This window comes from Falco punctatus, assembly GCF_963210335.1.
Source record: "Falco punctatus genome assembly, chromosome: 8".
Lineage (NCBI taxonomy): Eukaryota > Metazoa > Chordata > Aves > Falconiformes > Falconidae > Falco > Falco punctatus.
In genome coordinates, this window is record NC_137588.1 from 58,151,600 (window position 1) to 58,173,120 (window position 21,521).

General features: G+C 43.1%; 1 long non-coding RNA gene across 8 annotated transcripts in view; it reads right to left on the minus strand.

Moving 5' to 3' along the window:
- The window catches only part of LOC308068585, a 169,190-nt gene that overhangs the window by 8,548 nt on the left and 139,121 nt on the right, over positions 1 to 21,521 (minus strand). For 4 of the 8 annotated variants that reach the window (XR_013930012.1, XR_013930017.1, XR_013930018.1 and 1 more), the window contains exons 3-4: positions 2,026 to 20,354; positions 13 to 124 (exon numbers count right to left, since the gene is read on the minus strand). This is a non-coding gene — a long non-coding RNA (uncharacterized lncRNA). The remainder of the gene's footprint in view (positions 1 to 12; positions 125 to 2,025; positions 20,355 to 21,521) is intronic. The other 4 variants (XR_013930013.1, XR_013930014.1, XR_013930015.1 and 1 more) reach the window with 4 other exon arrangements.

The following is a 21,521-nucleotide window of genomic DNA, read 5'->3' on the forward strand; positions in this document are numbered from 1 at the left end:
CTGTATCCCTACCTTTAGCAGAAGACACCCATGGTTTCTGGGAAGGAAGGAAAGCCTGGGTGACTGTTTGTAGAGATGGTTCCTCCTCGTTCAGACGTGCACTTCCTTCCAGCTGTTTGCTGCCCTGCCATGTGGAACTACAGATTGAATTGGGATGTGTTTCCCTCCTCACCCTACAAAGGCAGAGTTGCAAGTCATGCGTGTATACTTGGAGGTAACTAACTGGAACCCTGGTAGCAGTGCAGCTGGAGGACGAGCCTTCTTGGGACTCCGGTGGCTGACCCATGAAGTTAGGGGGAATGAGATAAAACTACACAGCTGTGAGGAGATGGCACTGCAGTCCTGTCCTTAGTCCTGGACTTTGTGAGGGATACAGCCTCATTCAGAATGAAACTCATTCTGCCCCAAAAGCTTCAGGCTCTTCCCTTTCCTTGCTGCCCCTTTCTTGCTCACCACTTGGCTCTGTAGGGACAGAGGCCACAGTTAGGATATTTCCTCCCTGCTTGGTGAGGACAGATTCAGAATGGTCTGTCTCAGTGCAACCACATTGCATTTACCAGCTCAGTAGGAGGCTGCTCCTAAGGTTTGGTTTATAGGCCAGAAGGGCCTGAAGGGGGCAAGGAGCAAATATCTACCCTGAAATCTGAGTATGTGGCCTTTAAAGAGCATTTGTACTCATCTTCTGCAGATTTACAGGCCAACGACACTAGTCAGTGCCCACTGGAGGTCAGCCTTGTGCCATGAAAACCTGCGTGGGGAGGAGGCAATGGCGTGCCCTGTGACTTCCAGCAGCCTTGGACTACAAGCCCGCCTGTGTGGTGCACGCCATGCCCCAAGAGACAACCTGCTCCAGCTCCCTCGGTGTTGATTCATGATTCAGAGATTCTTCTTGTTTTCCTTTCTTTTTTTCCCTGCTCAAAAGTGTCCAGAGGGCTGTCGCTGGATAATCTCAGCAAGAGAGATGCATGTGCTGTTCGGTCAGCACAGCGCAGGCTCACAGAAACCCAGAATGGTCCTTAGGTCAGAGCAGACATGTGCGGTGGCATCACACAGCTGGCAAGTCAGGCTTGGCCTGCTCGTCCAAGCTGACCTGAAAAATACTCTTGTTTCAGGCAATTCTCAGCCTTTTAGTTTTGTTTTACAGGGGAGTGGCATTATAATTGTATACAGATTGCACCCTCTGGATGAGAGATCAGAATATTGATGCACAACCAACACAAGTCCAGATATACCTAATTCAGAACCATGTTCCTTGCCAAAGCCTATAATTAAGACTTTCTACACTGAATCCCATACGAAGAGTCACTTCTTCTACTCCTTCTGTGAGACCCTTCAAGCAAGGCTCAACAAGTATTTGATGGGAAACAAAACCCTTCAGCTAAACATTTTGATAAAACAAATTTGTTCCCCCCCAAAAAAGAATCTGTGCTTTTACTACAGGATCCCACAGGTGAAGTGCAAACCAAGCTCTGGCTCTATCAAGTGAAGTCAGCTCTTGGTAACTCTTATGTCTATACAAAAAGTATGCATCAGTATGGCCTACACAGAAAATGGAGATTGAAGTGCTTAGTTGTGATCTCCCCAGATTACTATTCCACACATCAGTCTGTGGCCTGGATATTCCTTATTTCACCTTCAAGGTGACTTAATTTTTCTTTCTAGTTCAAGGATTGTAGAGCTGGCCTCTGCCCTGCCTCCAGTCAGGCCACAGCTGAAGTGCAGGATACGCATCATCCACAGGCATTCACTGAAGCTCAAGACTGAAATGACAGCCAGCACCCAACAAACCCTCTGTCAGCTCTTTCTACCATCAGTCTTAAGCATATATTTCTTCTGCTTTGCTGTAAAAGGTAAAGAACCATCCCTTTTCTGCTATTTTTCTAGCACAGCAATAGAAAAATTGATCCCCACCACTGGCTTCTTTCCTGTGAATGATCAGTTATCCTTTGGTGTTAAACAAACTCCAATTATGCGTTCTAAACAACCAGAGAGCCACAAGGGTCAAGGTACCTTCTGATCTCTTACCTCTTATTCCAATTAGTATTCCTGCCTGCATGGCTTTGTGCATGCTGTGTCTTTCCAGCAAGAGAAAGGCAGCCTCCAGCTCTCCATCCTTCTCCACTCATATTCACCTCCTGCCCCAAAGAACAGCAAAATTCTTTCTGAAGGCAGACAGTTCTTAAGACAGACTGGAAAAGATGGGAGAAAAAAAAAAAACCAACAGACAGGAGCAGTTCACTGTAATAACTCAGTAATACTGGCTCTCCATAATTCAGAAACAAACCCACAGCATGACCATGGCACTGGAATCATTACTTGGAAGATGTGACTGTAACCAGCCCAGGACCCTGGCAGCCCACTGATGACACAGATGGTTGGAAACCAGGCAAGCAGTGGGTAGGAACAGCGACGAGAAGACTGTTGGCTTTGGCAGAGCCCATCAGGCATCCTTGCGGCAGCCCTTGGGTGCTGCCAACTTGCTGCATTCTGGAAACGGTGTTAGGAGAGTAGGATGCACTGTTCTCAGCATGACCCATACTGGCAAATTACATACCAATGAGCTCAGGCCAAGATTCGCATCTTCTGTTTTGCATATTAACCAATTTTGCATGCAGAGGTGAAACAAGGTTAATGAGGACAGGAACACAAACCTCTGTCATTTTGCCCTCGGGATCCACCACTAGAGCTTTGCTACTCCCTCTCACAAGTCATACCATGCCTTTTTTATTTGTTTTAGGTTTTGTTTTGTTGGAGGGGGGGTGGGTGTTGGGTTGTCCGAACTTGTCCCCCACCTCCCATGCCTGCCCCGCCAGCCCCCACTTTGCTGCAACACCTGTGCTATCTACTACAGTAGGAAATGTGATGTCTTCGCCTGGCTGTTTGGGAGCTCTGCATCTGATGGTCCATTACCACTTTCTTATGGGGTATTTATTTTCTTCTGAACATTTTGTACTATCACAGATGGGGCTGAACCACTTACCTCTATCAATAAATCACAGTAGCTAAAGCCCTGGTTTACTGCCAGGCTGCACCAACTGTGGAACTCAGTAAGTGTGCTGAAGACAAAAGGTTTGAACCTGGGCTATATTTAGCTGTCCATATTTAAAGACGGATTGGAAGAAAAGGGAGAGTTTAGAAAGCATCTAGACAAAAAAAAACAGCTGTATGGAAGAAAGACAGCTGTTAGTTTCTGTGAGCAAGACCCAATTTCATACATGTTGGCTCATTTACTGCATCAACCTGCCCAGCACATTTTAGAGTCAGGATTTGTTCAGCCTTCCAAGGACTCTCTCTACCATACCCCAGCTACCCTTGCTCTCCCGTGCTGCAGGCTGAGTCCTGTTCATGACCCAGTGACAAACTTCTGCCCTGGACATAACTGAATAAAGAAATCCCTTTGCTGAAACACTTATGGATACCGGGGCATCACTCTTCAGTGTTGCTCTGAGGGAAATCATGCTTGTTTTAGAAATGTTAAAACAAAAGGGGTTATGGATATTGAGGGGGTTTGTTAGTTTGATTCTGGCAGAAGCAGCTTTTTGATCCATTTATCAAGCTGCCTGCAGCTCCCATTTCAAGGCTGATGAAGATATAATAAACAGTGAATCAAAAAAAAAAAAAAAAAAGTCTTTTGAAAGGTGTATCCAGAGCAGCTCAATAAATAAAAGAAGGTAAGGAACAAAGAAGAAAAATCATCAGTGCAAGTTTTGGCTTTCCTCTGCTGTTCATTTTATAGCATAAATTTAAATAAACGAATGAAGCAGGTTGGTGGAATCACTTTCATTCTCAAATTCATTCTCAAAGAAGTCCTGCCTGTGAATTCATTTTTCCACAATGGCTCATGTCTTGCCAGCTACCCTCCAAATTGCCCTCCAAACTGCCACTTTCAAATTTACAAGCATATCCATCAAGCTCTGCAGACGCCCAGAGTTTCTTTGAAAAAGTACCTGCATTCCTGATTGATGAACACTCTTTATGGAAACCCCAGTGCAACAAACCTCACCACAGCTAAGAGCCTGGATGCCAGCTAGGAATGACAGGTAATTCCAGACATTACGCTGTTCCCTTCCCACTGCCCGTACTGAGAAGAACTTGGAGTCTGCACTAAGCTTTTGTCTTCCCTGCAGGAGACATCGCTCCTGCACAGCTCCCCAGAGCTCTCAGTCGTGTGCTAACTATTAGTTGCTTCCCTGGGTACGAGGGCAGCCTTTGCTCACAGTAGGATCGAGTGTCTTTGCCACATTCTCTTTTCCATTTGGATTCATAGATACCAGGCAAGCTGGGAGACTTCTCCAGTCCCTCACTGGGTATTTTGTGCCATTGATCTCTGGGGTACGACAATGAAGTTATTACATTTCTTTCTAGTATATTTTGGTTATCTAGACCTGATGGGCATTCAGGCTGGATGTGCAGGTGTGAATTTCAACACTTCTTCCAGAAGCTGTCACCACATTTTGTTAAATTGCAGGAACTCTTCTTGGGTCTGATTTTCTTCAGCTGATTTGGGTTAAGACCCATGGGCTTCAGCAGATATCAAGATCCTGTTAGCAATGGAGAAAACAAAGAAGGAGTTACAGACAGAAGAAAACATTGAAAGATGAGAAGTGATGAAAGAATCAGAGAGAAGCAGGGAGAAAAAGACAAGCCTAGAGGAACTGAAAATGAAAGGAAAAAGAAGAAAAGTGAATAAAGAACTTGCATTAGAATAAGGATGAAAGAAGGAAGAGAAGGGGAAAGAGAAGGAAAGGGAAAGAGAGAAAAAAGGTCCAGAAATATCTGTTGATGCTTCACCAGATGCAAACAGTATCAACAATAATAGAACCTCTGAGCTCTGCAACAATACGTGAAATAATTCAAGCACCACTTTCAGATTAAAAAACAGTGAAGGGAGTTTGATTTCTTTCCCAGTTTTTCTTTTCCTTATATACATATATATAAAATAACCTCATCCACTTATGTTCTGTGGCTCATCACCACAAAAATATAAATGAAAGAATGAAACCACCCTTCAGTGCAGACAGAAAATAAATCAGAGGCCTCTGTGCTTTCTCATTGTTGCAGCTGGGTCCTGTCTTCACATTTATTTATTTTTAAATTTTCCCTCCCCTCCTTGCACTCTAGAGACCATATCCCATAAAACGCTGGGTTATCAAGTTAACTGTGAATAATTCATGAGATAATTATAAAACATTTACACCAGAACATTATTATCTTGCAACTGAAAAAAACCCCAAATACTTAATGTCCTCCAACATCGATGGCAAACCTCTTGTGACTGCAATGTTCTTTATCGCTACAATTAAATGGAATTAATCTTCAGTACTGCTTTTGTGCCTACTAGCACAGAATCACAGAAAAGACACCCTCAAATAATATGAAAGCACAAAAATACACACATATATATGTGTGTGTGTGCATAAACACACAGACATATAGAAAAAAACCATACATATATATGTGTGTGTGTGTTTATGCACACACACACGTGTGTGTGTATATATATATATATATATATGGGATTTTTGACACGTACCCACAAAGAAGATTCAGTTTCATGCTTTCTCCCCCAGGCAGACTCTGAGGCATAAGGGACATATGTTTTTATGCTCAAGGGATGATTCGGTGCACACTGATTATGACCCACACCCAGCGGCACACACACGCTACAGGCACAGCTACCTACCCAGAGTGAAGAGACAGAGCTGTGCATGTAGTGAGGAGCTGCTGTGGCTCATGGAGACAGACTGTCTCTCACAAGTGCAAGCACAAGCACATGTGAAAACACACGCAGACCTGCAGCCCTCTGCACCATACATTGTGGGATCTCTAGTGGGATACAAGGTTTTCTTTCTTATACCCTGCTGCTGCGAAGGGTACAATTCTCCCTTCATCCAGAAGGGGATGTTTGGTCAGATTCTGTTCCCAAAGTAAGCCTAGAGCTTACTTTTGAGTGAATGTAACAATAAATTTCAGTTTTACACTGGTGCCACCAAGATCAGGATTTGGCCTTAGATATGCATCCAAAATTAAGACTGCCATATGTAGCTATGAAGGCTCCTACAAAAGCATCACTGATAATGCAAATCTCTAGTACAAGAAGTATGACTGGCCATTAGGACTTCTGCAGCCTGGATAACAGCTCCTTTGTCACCTTCCATCTGGACATGAGGCCAGAGGAGTGTCTGGGAAAATTCCCAAGGCATGCCTTCACCGTGTGCTGGTGACTCCAGTTGTCACAATGCTCCTGAGGGCTTTAATGGACAAACACATAAAAACCTCAGAAAGATTCTTGCTTAGTTTACAAAAAACCTCAGCCTGTTTTTAGAGAGACCCAGGTTTTTCAACAGTGACTTCTCTTCTCCCCCAGCAACCACTAAAACATAACTCCACTATAGACAACTGGTTTTGTCAACATGGGCTGCCACACTCCCAGGAAACAGGAAGCCAGCAAACCTTGGGCTGGCGCAGCTGACATCTAGCTACAACCCCTGGGTAACCCAGGGTAGACAAAGAAACCCTCTCAGGGCAAATACAAGACAGAAAACCTCTTTCTTGTTCCTCTTTGCCCCTTCCTCCCTCTTTAAATGCGATTGGCCCACACAGATTGGAAGCACGCTGCACATCCTGAACCATGGAGGTGTCCCAGGAGATCTGGCACTAAGCTGATGGTAAGCAAAAGTACCCAGAGCCTGAGGCATTACAGTTTGATTAACCAGACGAACCTTTGTAGAAAGATTAGGAGGACTCTATCATTGTGATGTTTGAATCCTAATTGAAAAGACAGTCCGCTGTGCTGGTCTGGGATCTGGGAGGAGAGATGTGTGTGTCTGTGAGCAGCGGCTTTGCGCCAACAAGGGGGTTCACAGCTCCAAAGAACCACGTTCACCTCCCATTGCATATCAGCCCAGCAAATGTCATGGAATTGTACAAGACCAATGGAGACAGTGGGAACTGGAGTTTGAATTTTAATCATCTATACAGAGCCCATTTAGAAATCGGTCTGCTGTATGCAAGTGTCAACAAACACTCATGAAATTTCATCTCTGCATCAATTTGCAAAATAGGAAAAATGCTTTGTGAACACAAATGTAGTCCTGTGTATAGAGTACAGAGCTGCCAACAGCTGCTCTCTGGGGTGATTCCTGTAATTTGCTGTGTTTTTCTCAGCCAGATGTCATTTAGCATGAAGACTATCATCAATATCTGAGCTGAGGTTGAACCCCTAAGAGGGTCTGTTATCCTTAACCCTGAAGCACAGAGGACTTCTGTTTCAGGTTATCTTCTCTGAGTACCTAACTCAGCTACACAATGAGGAGATCTATGGGCAAAAGTGTGGTGCACAGTTTGGATTACCAGACCCTCACGCCATACGCTGTCCATGGAGGGAAGCAGTCCCAATACTAACTTTGAGCCCATCAGTGGCTCTCTAAATGCAAAAGAGTCCCACTCCTGAGCATTCAATCTCAGTGTTGATGTTACAGTGCAATGCTGGCATAACAAAGCAACAAGACTTGACTACAAATGGTTATTACCACTATCTATCTGATCCTGCAGCTAAAGACCACAAATCATGGGGCTAGATGTTGTTCATGTCCCCTTCAAATATGTAGCTATAGCATAGCCTCTTCCTCAAAGGAATTACTGTCGCACAGAAAAAGTTAATATCAGCAGGTAAAGATAGATGGGGACCATGAGATGATGAAACAATCTTGACTGGGTTACAGTCTGAAAGTACTAACAGCTTAACTAGTGTTAACCAGCTAATTACAGATGCTAAAGAGGTAACACCCCTTCAGCTGTTTCTTCATAACCACCTGGGCACATCACCCACACATGACTGCAAGACAGAGCTCTAGCTGAATGCTTAAAGACCATGGCAGTACAAGGGGATGTGTTCTAGCTCACGTATTTGCTTATGTTCTTCCTGAATGCCGCTTCCTAACATTTGAAATCATTTGAGTATGAGAGTTTCCCAGTGAACAGACCTGAAGACTGCAGCATTTAAGCGTCTCTGTAAGGACAAAGGGAGGATCAGGTCCAAGCTGTTTCTCCTCAAACCATGGATCAATTGAGCAACGCTGATGATGTCACTATCCCTGGCACCGGGACCTAATTCAAAATTACCTCAAACCTGAAAGATTGATTTTCACCATCAGCATTTAATGTCTGCTGTATCTTTCTTTTCCCAGCAGAGGAAAAAAATAAAAGAGAGAGAGGGCTGGGGGGGGAGGGGGGAAGAAGAAGATGGTTCTGATTCAACTGCAATTAAGCATTAATTTGCATTTTTAAATTAATTAAGCTATGGACCGTTGCAAAGCAATGACAGAGAATTTTTGTAATAATTAGTCTGCTGGGAGTGTAGAAATGGCTATACAGGCAGATTGCACTGAAAGAGGAAGCAATACCCAAATGCTCAAACTGGGAAATCTGCATCGGGAAATTTACTCTCACTCATATGGGGCCAGCTCCAGCTCGCCAGACACAGCTACAGTTCAGACAACTTCATCTGCGCTAGGCACTGACTATAGGCAGCAGAGAGAAAGGGATATTTTTAGATTATGATTAGTCTTATCCTAAAGTAAAAATCCAAATCAGGTCAGATGATTAGATACCTGAAGTGAGGTGAGATCAATCTCACCACTGTTCTTTCCAGTATAATCTTACATTTGCAGTTTCTTCTTATGCACCAGTCTCTCCCGAGTAGGCTCCACACATCTTACCCCTTCTCCCTTCCTTCTGCCGTTCCTACCATGCTTCTCTTAGTGCCTGTGATGAGGTTTATTTCCCTCCTAACTCCAGTGGAAAGTCATCATAGCTTCAGGTCTGATGGCAAGCGCTCAGGGAAGGAAGAAGTCGGGGGTCAGGGTGGAAATGAACTAAACAGCCCCCAGTTTTGCCACAGGGACCTACTTTTCCTCAGCTCCAACAGGGGGATACAACAGCACTTCACTGTGGGTGCGTGCTTGCTGCACATTCAGCGATCTGACTCGGCCTCACTGATTTTTGCAATGCATCTCATGTTTGTTGTTTGAGATGGGTGAATATTATCACATCTCTTTCCTTGGGTGGCAGAACACGGCAGCACTAATGTTCACTTTGCTCAGTAATGGGAAGAGACAACTCGTGACTGAGCACTACTTTAGAAACACTGCACACTTGACCATCCTGAAAGCAACTGTCCAATACCCATTAGATGCTAATTTGCATCATCTTGTATTTGTTGTCCTTTGCCTGCCCTGCTCCAAAGGCTGGCATCTGTTTCTCAGTGTGACTACTACTTTTTGCTTAAGTTTTCCCTCTGGGTGAACTGAAGCACAAGGAACATTTAGTGAATTTCCTGAAATCCTTCACCTGGTCTGAAACATCAACCCTCAGAACATTTCTGTTTATCCAGCCTCATCACTGCCTGTCCAAAAATGTGAATATATGCTCTTCCAAAGCAGCAACAGACAGTCCCAGCAACCCAGCGTCAGGAATCAGTCAATACAATGTATCTGGCACTCTCAGTACAGACAAAAAATGAAACTATAAGGAAGGTGGAAGCTTTCTTTGCCCCCTATATTGGCTAGAAGATTTCTGATAATATCATTACAAATGTTATTTGCATCTGTCCATATTCATCAGACATAATCAAACAATCACCGAATACCTAAAAGCCAAACACTTGAAGTTAGACATTACTAATTATGTACCTATTAACCCCAATGGGATCAACAATTCAAAGAACATATGCACTCAACTGTTGTCTGAACCTATGTGACAGAAAATTGCGTGCACTATCCAGCATAATTATAAAGGAACAAGAGATTCAGGGTTGTACCATGGAATGGTTTCCTATCTCTCAAACATAGTATGAGATTACAGAAAATCAACATTTTACAGACACTTAATCCATAACAGTGTGTCATGTGGGTACATAAAACCCAGCAATTTTAAAAAAGTTTTACTTCTCGTCTCCTTCCAAAGATGTCTGTGTGACTTAAAAATTGTTCTACCTGCATCAAACGCATTCACTCTATGACCACAAAACAGAGACCTCATTATTCTGACAACGAAGTGAGTGCAACTGGATTTCCCTGAAGGAACCCAAACCTTTACGGTTATATTACCATGTCACTCTGAGTTTTCATAGGTATTAATCACAAAAGGACATCTTATTTCAGCATGGACTTAAGTGACTTGATCTAAGCTATCTCTTTTGAGGACAGAAGTGCAAGAAGAATGTGAAAGGTAAAATAAATAAACAGGTCTACTTATATTATGGATGCCAAGACCTAAATGTGGTGCACTGTTCCACATTTGTTGAGTCACTTGCACAACTTTTGGGACTGGCATTTCTAGAGTGTGTTTTTCCTTTTCAAGTTTCTGATATGTCGTTGCCAGTTAGGCTTATCACTTCAATGGGTCTTAGCCATAACAGCTACCACTGCTGTAGAAAGTTCAAGTTTCTTGCTTACTCACCTGTCCTTTTGCCACTAGTCACATGTCCAAACTGAGGTACAAGTAAGCACTTCCTAGGATCCTCCATGCATATAGCCTCAGGATATCCTTGCTTTCGTCCTCTGGCAGAGAATAGTTGTGGGATTTGTGATTTACAGCTGTGGTGTAGGCTCTGGAAAGGTTTTTTAGCTTGTAGCATACAGGGGTACATGGAGCAAACCTGGCAGTGCTGTTGAACTCTGGATAGGATTCTTCTCAACTGAGCTTAGGCAGCTGACCTGCAAGGTGTCTTGGTTTCTATTGTAGTCACTGGCGACAGAAACACCTCCCAAAGACCATTTGTCTCATCCTAAAATGGCTGTCCAAGAGAGATGGGACCGTTTCTGAACATGTCGTTCTATTCCTACTAACAACAGAGCAAATCTGTACACTTGTTTCGACTAGAAACAATTTTTAGGCAGTTACATTTAAACTAGGTGAAATACACTCAAAACATCTTTGCACATTTGCCTGTGTACATAGAAGCGGATCTAATCTAGTTGTTTATTCTTGAGTCTTTTCACAAAAGGACGCGATTTTCAGACAGGATCAAGCTGGTCCAAATTTAGACACAGGAACTGTAAAATAACATCCACAGCCCTATGAACTTACACTCCCAGTAAGTCCTGAGATCACAATGGTGTCTTCCCTGTGAGGCAGCAGGTTGTGTAGGGATAACAGTGAAAAGAGACAGAAAGGGGATGGAAAAGGAGCTTCACTGCATACCTTGCTGTTCCTTGTTACTTGGAGAGGACAGATCTGCATTATAACCTCCCTTTCTGAAAGACTAAAAGCTTTTTTGAAACATCTCTAACCACCCAAAGGCTGCCAAAGCTGTTACACACGATATTTCTTTGTCGAGTGTCTCCTTTTGCTGGCAGCGCAGAGGGCATGACCCTCGGACCTGTCGCTAGACCTAAACCTGCTGAGGCACAGTCATCTATAATCATATTTTCTGGATATTTCCATATGTGTAACCAGCAATTCAGATACCCCACTCTCCCATGAAGTACTTTTCCATAAAAATAAGATCCTGTAAAATCTATACCTTTAGACAACCCCCACTGGAGATAGCCCACGTCTCTTTATTTTACAAAAGAAATGCTTGAGTGTTCATTCTCCGGAGCCTCCTGAATTTCCACTGTGTTATCTGTGTTATCTGTGATTGTCTTGGAAACCCAGCTCACCCTGAGGCCACTATTAACATCTTTCAGCATAACAAAAGCTTTTATTGTCCCACTATTTCACATGCATCCCGTCAAGACACCCAGATGAATGAGTTACCAGGGGGTAAGTTTGGGTATAAATTTACAAGCCCTCTACTCCATCATAATTGTCTGTATTCATATTCTCATTCTTCATGCTCATCCAGATGTACTTGGAAGCGATTTGCCCTCAGGAAAAAAAAAAAAAAAAAAAGGTTGGCTTCTTTGCATCTGTTCTGTAGAAACAAAGAAAAGGGTGTCCTGGGGCTTCTCGGGGAGAAGCTGACATCCTGGGAGGTCACCCACTCATCTTCCCTCTGTAACTTGTTCTTCTTTCTGTGGCCTCTGTCACGCCTATTCCACATCGTTAAAAAATATTTAGTGAAAATATGAAGCCATCTATTTAGTCTGAAACACAGTTTTCATCCAAGTAGCTGAAATATTTCAGCTGGAAGGAAACTTACTACCAGGGAGAAAATACCGAATGGGGTTTTCTACACTAAAACTCGACACTCTGCATGTTATGAGCAACCATCCATAAAGGACATGCAGTTTACATCACCAGAAAGCTCTTCTCCAAGCCCAACTATAATATTTCTCCAGAGACACAACCCAAGAACATTTGACTATCTGCATTTTTGCATGTGCCTCAAAGCTTTTGTTAGCATGACTATGATGGCTAGTGGGGATGATTTGCTCACATTCCCAGCTATCTGCCAGGCCAGAAAAATCTCATTGTTTATACATGCTCGCTGATTGTTTTTATTATTTAGTTGATTGATAAAGAATCCCTTAATGGTGTCCAATGACTGTTGTGTTTTCAATGAAGCAGCAAATAATTCAAAAACACTAAATGCTCATTATAACTAGTAAACGGCAATACAATAACAGGCAGGCAAATATTAGAGAACTTCTCACCCAGCTGAGTGAAGCCAAATATAATAAAGATTATCTTCAGAGAAATACACCATGAAGGGCATTCATGTCTGTAAATGAGTTCAATGCACCCTTCTTACCTGTGGTGCTATTTCACCTAAAATGAGAACAAAGCTAAAAAAGTTCCCCAAGTCCAACTTGTACACACACTGAATTTTCTTGGTGTTTATCTGTTACATGAGTATACTGACTTTAGTCATCTTCAGCTCACACAAGTAGCATTGCTTATTTTATTCTTTCTGACTACTCCATTCCACCAACGCTGGAATTGCTCTGTAATAGTTTGTGAATGCTATGATGTCTTAATTACTGCAGTGCTTGTTGTATTCATATGTTAGATAATCAAAATGCGGGGAGAGAAGCAACAAGGAGAGTCAGGCATTCTGAGGAAAAGACTTACTCAATGTATGCATCTTAACGCAAACAAGTCCAGGATGCCAAGAGCCACATCCAGGAAATGAAAGAGGCTGGGCATGAGAATACCACCTGCCTGGGGTCTTGCATCACCACTGTAGAAATGTGACTGATTGCATTTTGTTTCTCTTTTAGCTTCAATCTCCCTGTAGCTAGAGAAGATGACTGTAGCTTGTAGGAGTAGAAAAATATAATGCTATTCAGGACTGCGACATTGTTATTCTAAGTTGCAAAGAAGGAGGAAGAGCAGATTCAAGGATGATACCCTTGGGCTTGATTCCCTTTCTGGCTTGTATTGACATAAACAACATGCAGGAGTGGAAAAGTCTGTATTAGCAAGAGAATTTAAATGCACTAATCAATTTGCATTGCTAAAGTCATGCAAGACTTTAAAGGCATAATGATAAAACTGGTTCCCCTGAATTTCCTCTTTAATTCTCATTAACTGTCTTGGTCAAATTCTCTTCCTAATTCAGATTTCACCAATAAAAAATGACGCAGCTAAAGGCTTAGAGTAACTGTGGGTTTGCACCATTGTAGAGGATAACAGGTTTCTCTCTAAAAACCAAAGTGCCTTCTTCAGACTGGTGCTAGAATTGTTGATGTTCAAGGACAGGTTGGACAAACTGCTGCAAGAAGAACCCAGTGTGGTTTACTGAGAATCACATCAGTCTTGAGAAATCCTGAGCTGAATATACTCAGAGAGTAGAAAAGGTTTTGGAGGAAGATTAAACATGCTACCCTGGTCTTGTTCTTCACCAGATACCTGCTTATGGCCCCTGCTGAAGACCCATTACTGATGCTGTCAAGTTACTCTGAAGGATCCAAGATATCCATTCCTCAATAGCTAATAATCTACAGATTCAGCTGCACCATGAACATCATCTACATGTTTCAAGTCCGATGAGAAAACAGAAGACTGAAGATTTATTTTACTGGAAAGGAACTCTCTGCATTCTTGCTAATGCCCTCAGAAGCAAACAGAGACAAACCCCTATAAAAAACAATTCTCAAAAGTCTTTCCACAAACCGGACATGTTTCACAAGATGGACAGAACGGATCCCAACACGCCAAGTTCAGACATTTTATGGCCGAATGTGTTCCTACATGAGTAAAACACCAAATTGACCCATAATCTATCAGAGCAACAACAGAGAATAAAATTCCCAGTATAATTGGTTTATAAATCACTCCTGCGATACCAGGACCTAGCCATTTATTTTGAGGACTTGAGGGTTTGTGCTGAGGAAATAGGGTGGTTTAGCTATATTTAAACTCTTTGGCTGGCACTTGGAGGGCGAAAAGACAACTGTGCACAGTGATTTATTTCTCCACTTTACTTGGATTGTAAAGGTGTGAAGACAGAGCTTGGAAAAAGCAGTGCTTCCAGCGGCCACCAGGCACTGTGCAAGCGTTATCCCTCCTGCCCCAGCTTTCTGCCATGCTAGAGATCTGCACTCAGAGCAGCTGGTGACGGACAGTCACCTTCAGCCTCTCCGTGATGCCTGTCATAATGTGCTAGTTGTTAACTGATCTTTGAAGACCATTTTGCTAACAGAAGCTTACCAGAGATTCAGTGCCCCACACAGGGAGCCCGTACAATGGCATATTCACTCACACATGTATATACTGTTTCTCAGGTCACGTATCATCCCTGTCTCTTACGTTCCTAACTCCTCTACATGATATGAACATCAGCACATGCACTTAGCTGCACAGTGGATACAGAGCATCATCAGGGCCAGGTGGGATGGTTCCTCCCTAGTGTCCTGGATTCAGGAAGGACAGCCTTTTCTCCCTAGCAAAAGGAGCAGAAATGGTTTCTCAGTGTAGCTACTGCAGAAGGTCCTCAAAATTATCAGCCTTCACAGGACCATGGAGTGGGATAAAGGCCAGACCTGAACTGGGAGTGAGGTCAATAATCATGTGTGAAAGTATTTTATGGCAGTTTTGTCTGAGCAGAGAATTAGCAGATAGGGAAAAAAAATATACTCCCATCCTCCATGGAAGAAATAGAGGTCACCTGCCAACCCTTTCCCACAAGCAAGTGGCCAGGACAGAGCATTGCTGGCAATTTCCTTTTTCTGACACTTACTTCCACATTCATTCCTCCAGAAAGCAACAGCAGGGCCATTACTGGATTTCTGCAGCTGTTCATGCCTCACTCTGTGCCAGCACAGTGACTTCAGTGACAGCAGCCAGGAAGCAATACAGTATTATCCTCCCTGTGCCATGGATTTACAAGTACAAACCTTTTCTATGACTAGCTTTTCATCAGCAGAATTGCACAAAGAGAGCAGCTGAAGTTCAGGAATTCCCATGTGCACATCCAAAGCCGACAGAAAGACCTGGTTACTTTAATCATAATAAGAGATGCTCCTAACATACAATGAGAAACTGAAGTCTGTTAAAAGGGAAAAGGAGGGAAAGGTAAAATTTTGTACCACACTGTTCTGCTAAGTTATCAAAGGAAATCTGGAAACGCTGGCCTCTGATTGCAAATTTGGTCATGGAAAGTGGCTCTAGGGAAAAAAAAAAAAAAAAAAGAACAACAAAAAAAACCCAAACCACAAGAATTAAAGCTGTTTTCCTCCTTGTTTTCCAAAAGTACAAAGTAGCCAGGCAAAGAGATTCAAACAACAACAGCCCCAGCCATTGAGCTCCAGCATGTGAGCAGACAGACAAACGTATTTCACTGCATACGTGCCTTCTCCAGACAGAAGTCCCAGTGAAGGGGAGATTCCTCACATACTGACTGCAAGACCAGGAGGCAAGATCAGAAGATATCCAGCATGCAGCCACACTGGCATACACACTCCCGCCCCATTCCTTCAGCCTGTACCATTTATCTGTTCCAGAGCAGAAGCTATAGAGTAATGCCTACAGTTGGCACACTGCTGTAGAATGCATCACCAGGCATTTCCCTTGAAAATCACTGATGTGCATCTTTACTTTAAAACGTATTTTATTTTCTTCTAAGTCATCTGTTCTGTTGGTTGACATTTTATCTCAACAGTCATGAAAGTATCTGAATAAACCCCATGGAAATGAAGATTCTCTGTTTAGTTATGTGCAACACACAGTTCCTACAGCCTCCTATACCTTCACCCAACAAGACGGGTCGCACTGGATCTTCTTGTTTCATGATACAGGATGTTGTCCCTGAACCTCCCTTTCCAGACCACCAAAGAATTTTGGTTAGCCTCTTGCTCAGTGGAAAGAGACAGAGACAACTCAATGCTGCAAGCATCATACACTGCCATTGCCTTCTCCTCTGGCTGTAGCACATGGAGCTGGTTTTATTTTCAAAATATTCTATTCAGTTTATCTCTTGGACACTTAGGAGACCACCAGTTGGTCCCTGTAGCATAAAGACTACTTAAATGAGAATGAGATATCGTTCTTCTGTAGCCTGTTAGCTACACATGAGTAAGCAAAGGCACGAAGGGCCTTAAAGGGAAGATATTTGAAGAAGGAACTTAAACTGAAATTCTCAAGTGTATCCTAGTGCTTTCAGTAAGGCACCTCATAAGCATCCATTTTATATGATCTGGAGAAAGGCTTTGGATTTTCAAACACTGGCATAAAATTAGTCTCTCCAGCCTAAGCTTTGATCTGAATTAAGATCATGGAGAACTGGTCAGCAGCAAAAATCTATAAGATCTGATTAATCAGAATTGAGTAATTGTTGATGCCCAGTTTGGACAGTGCTATCTAGCACTGTATGTTTAAAGCACACAGTCTTGATGGTATATCTTTTCTGATTAGCCCTTCAAAAGAATATTCATGTAAGCTGGAGCTGCAGCATCTCTGCTGAAGTATTCTGATGACATTGTAGGTCATTATAAATACAAAATTTGCCCAAGTGAAACAAGTCCAGCTATTTAGGGTAGGTTAGAGCATCAAGTTAACGTGCCCTCTCTAACATAATTTTACAAACTCTTAGGTCAGGGAGATCCTGTTTAAATGCAAAAGCACTTTGTAATTGCAATTTGCAAAACAATGAGAGAAATATGCACAACATGGTTTGCTGATAAAGCAGAATTTTGTCAGAGTAGGACACTGTTTAAAGGTTTACCCTGGGGGCACCAGCTGTTTTCTGAAGTACTGCTAAATGACAGAAAAAGATACACACAATACATGCAAGGATAAAACCTGGAAACATTTTACTTGTAAATAATAGCACAGATACGAGAAATCTGTAAGTCCACAGATAGCACACTATGATAGAGAGACATTCACAGTCATATATGCCACTTTGTCAAGACGGGAAATCTTCAGGAGGAAGGTATGAGACAGCAGTTAATTTATCCTGTATCAATAAACAGCAACCAAAGATGCTGACATTCAGTACTTGCCTTTTTATCCATTATTTCCTATTATTTTTTCCTCCTAATATTGCAAACAGCAACTGTTTGGTTTTTTTTTGCAACAATGTGAACTACGTTTAATACTTAGATTAAATGAAATCTGGGGGCAGAGAAGTATTAAATGTAGAGATGATACGGTTTTAACAGACTGCTGGCCTTTGTCATAAGTAAGCTATCAAACTTAGACCAAACAAAATCCATCAGGAGAACAGCAGCTCTGCCAGCAGCTGTTACAAAGGGAACAGGGAATAATTTTAAGTCAAGGCCAATAACTTCTGTTGGGATTAGACAAATTCACAGATGGTGGAACCAGCAGTAGCTATGAAAAACAAGAGTCCACATCCAAACACTCAAAATATCTTTAATGAGAAAGGGAGGGTGAGCAGAAAGCAAGCCACTTGGACTTGTTTCTTTGCTTGGCCTCCGAGGTGTATCTGTTGTGGAAAGGAGGTTGCAGAAAAGGAAAGCAAGCCATGACAGCATATTAGCTACAGGCAGTATGTTGGACCCTCTTCTCCCATATCCCTCAAATATGTGGTACTAACGCTGTGAAAGGCATGCCATCCTAGATCCGAGGGCAAGGAGCCAGCAACTCAAAAGACAGAGGAAAAAATATGTACGTACCCAGGGAGGCAGAAAACATGACAAGGAAAAGGGAACAGCAATGACTTGCACCAAATTAAACAGAACCACTTGCCTCAACAGCCGTCTGGTCCAATACCATTTGTGAGTTTTGATCACATCAGCCAGGTCTCCAAGAGAGACAATTTCTTTGTACAACATCAACAAATTATTCCAGGCTCCAGTTGTGTAATGCCTGGTAGAAAGCTGTAAGGAAAAGAAAACAGGAATGTATCTGGCCAATTATGCACTGAGGAGCATAGAGAAAGCAAACAAACAAAAAGCCTCTGAACCTGCAAGTGTCAACACAAACCCAAAAGACTGATAAGCTTGTTTTCATAACGTGGGGCTGTAGCGTGGTGAGCACAGGGAATGGGAGTGATTCCTACAGCGCCTGCTTGCAGGAGGTCAGTGCCCAGCATAGTGGTACAGTGCTCACCGCAAGCATGTGTGTGAAGGTAGAGCCACAGGGGTTCTGGCACTTGGATTTGTTTTGTCTTTTTTTTTTATCCACAGTGAAGCTCGTGATGGCAGCCCATGGGAAGAGCCAATTACATGTCTGCCGATGGCTGCAGCGAAGCCTGTGAAATGCTGTGTCCCTTCAGCACCTCACCTCAAGGACTCCAGACGCCAGGTCAGAGAGTCTGAGGCTGAGCACACCGAGGAAAACCAGTGTGCACTGTCACAGGAGGAGACCACCACCTTCCGTACCTATCTCAAAGGCTGGAAAAAACCCAACCTGTTTTATTTTCTCTGTTTGTTCACTTGAGTACAGCTCAGCCCACTGCACCATGCAGGAGAAGCATGAGCACATCAGGACTGCTGCAGTGGAGCTGAGCATCAGCGCAAATGGTAACAGGACTGGTTCAAAACGCCAGCTTTGAAGAGACCTGCAATACAAGGTACAGCTCTGGGGGTGAAACGAGAGAGACTTTAGAGAAGCATCTTTTTGCTGTTCCTGATGAAATGAAGTGTTACTGCCCACTGAGACTCTCTCTGAGCTGTGCTCTTCAAATACAATTATTACTCCACCCTCAGCAGCCTTTTGTCTTGTCTCTGGCAAGACCAGGGGCTGCTTTGCATGCTGTATCTGATCTTACATTGCCACACAACCCACAGGAATAGATCTTGTCAGACCTCAGCGGCCCATATAGGACAGACCAGAACTATAAAAAGCCAGTGCATTTCCCACCTCAGAGCACAGGGGAAGCCTGGAGGCTTTCCTGCAGCAGGAGACGCTGCCAACTGTTTTCTACATTGGTTCTTTTCACACTTTCCAGTCACTCACCTCACCCTCCGTAAATACCTGCAGGGTCAAAACACTGTCCTCAGGAGTTGGAGGAATGACCTGGACAAGTGACACAGCCAATCCAAAGCCCTTTCTTTGGAAGGAATTGCCCCCAGGACAATCTTTTGCTCATTCAGTCTTCTTTCTCCTTCCAGCAAAATCTGCCAGAACTGACTACTTCCAATTCATTTTTTTCCTTCCTCTTCTTCTTCATTTTATTTTGTGTGTTGTCCCAGCCTCCCCTTTCAGAGGTGACTCCCTGGGGAAATTCATATCCCTTGTACTTTTTACTCTGTGCGCATAATAGAACATTATCTGCATAATTTATCTTTCACTACATGTTGTCTTCCTTCTGGCTAAGTGTTTTTCTAAAATAAATATATATCCTCTTCGTGTACACTGAGAAAAAGAACCAACATGCCTGTCCTATGTGAGAACTCCGTAACACCCAAAACCTGAACCACCAAGAATACGTTCGCTCGGTGCTTTAGCTCAAGCACAGCTGTGGAGCTGATCTTCTTCTTGCCTCCTCTCTCTGTATTTTTCAGCGTTCCATTCTTTCTGTAGATCCAATGAAACCCCCACGAAGCTGAATCCAGATAAAATTTGGAACTGAAATGCAACCTACAAAACAAGGGAATTCAATGAGATAAGACAAAAAGCCCTTTGCCTTTAATGCCTTTTATCACACCTCTGAATGGCAGGGCGTGAAATAACGGCAGACCTATGGGACTGGGAAGGGTAGGAGCACTGGTCATGGACTAAGTAGCATGACCATAACATCCAGACCACATGTGGCAGAGATGTTGTTCCCGTACCTGCTTTCCAGAAGCACAGCTGTCAGCTAGTACTCGTTACAGCTCACAGCATGCCGGGAAGCTGACCAAGCATTTGACTGTGTCTTGAAGTTAAATGTGCTGGGGCTCTTGTGGTCCAGTCAACACAATCTTCACTCAGCTTCTCTTACGTTCCTTTGAGCATGAGGACAGCATAGTGCTTTTCGGATGTTGCTGGGATTTCCAGGTATTCATAGCTGTGAGCTAGAAAATTTGAGAGAAATATACAACAAAATAGTTTCTTTTCTATTGCAGCCTGAAGTTTCATAGCAAATCTGAATCACAGCATATTAGGGTGAAAACTTGTCCTGAATACTGGGGGAGCTAAAAATCCTCCCTCTTCATTATTTTACCATGTGACTACATCTATGCAATTGAAAGGGTATTTAATGTTTCCATGTTTCTTCCCATTTGCCTTCATATTGATTTTGAAAGTGCCCCAGTTTTTCTCCTTAGCACAACACTACTATGGTCCCTGGTTTGTACCATCCTTCCCACTTATCATCAGGTTCAGAGCCCAAGGTTAGAAGGTACTGTGAGGACTGAGTTGTCCATTTGCAATAAAAGGCAAATCCACGAAAAAGTTTCCTCTCAGTCCCCTCACACTTCTACTTCCTACAGATATCTTTGGATGAGCCGAATTGTCCTTGGAGATTCTAGATCTCTCCAAGGGCCACTGATGGGCTCAGTTCCTATGTACACACATGTCTGGTACCACTTCAGAAAATTGAGGGTCTCCTGCCTGACTGCTGAAAGTGCTGGGTCTCCAGAAAGCTCAATGTGGATGTCTCAGATACTCCTGGGAATCCATAGTAGCATTAGAAGCGTAGGCACCTGCATCTCTCCCTAGATGAATCTCTCCCTAGATTCAGGCCTCTCTTTGTGATAGCTATGGTTGCATTGAGTGAATCTCACGCCATGAGGCTTTTTTTAGAGGGCCACACCAGCAGGTTTGTGCCAAACCAAGAGACTCTGACTAGATGCAGGGCTGGAAGCCCTCCAGATGCTCTGCTGTCCCATCCATAGTGTCCCCATTTATGTATTTTACAGAGTCCCCTTTCTGATTTCCTTAGATGAATTTAATTTTCTTAGGAGAAGAAAGGCAATGTGAAGTTAGCTTCACTAACTCTGTATTAATCTCCTGGTGCACTGTCACAAGACTAATGGCCTAGTTTAAAAAGCATCACTGTCAGGGGGTCCTTTTTTAATAGGATTCCCACAGTGCAATAAGAGGCAACCCTTGTACCTAAAAAATGACAATATGGGAGGAGAGACTTCAATCTCAACAGATTAAATTTGGATTTTATTGAAGACCTTTAGAGCTAGGAACGTGTCATCTGTTGGAGTCAGCTGCAAAGCCCCAAAAATAGG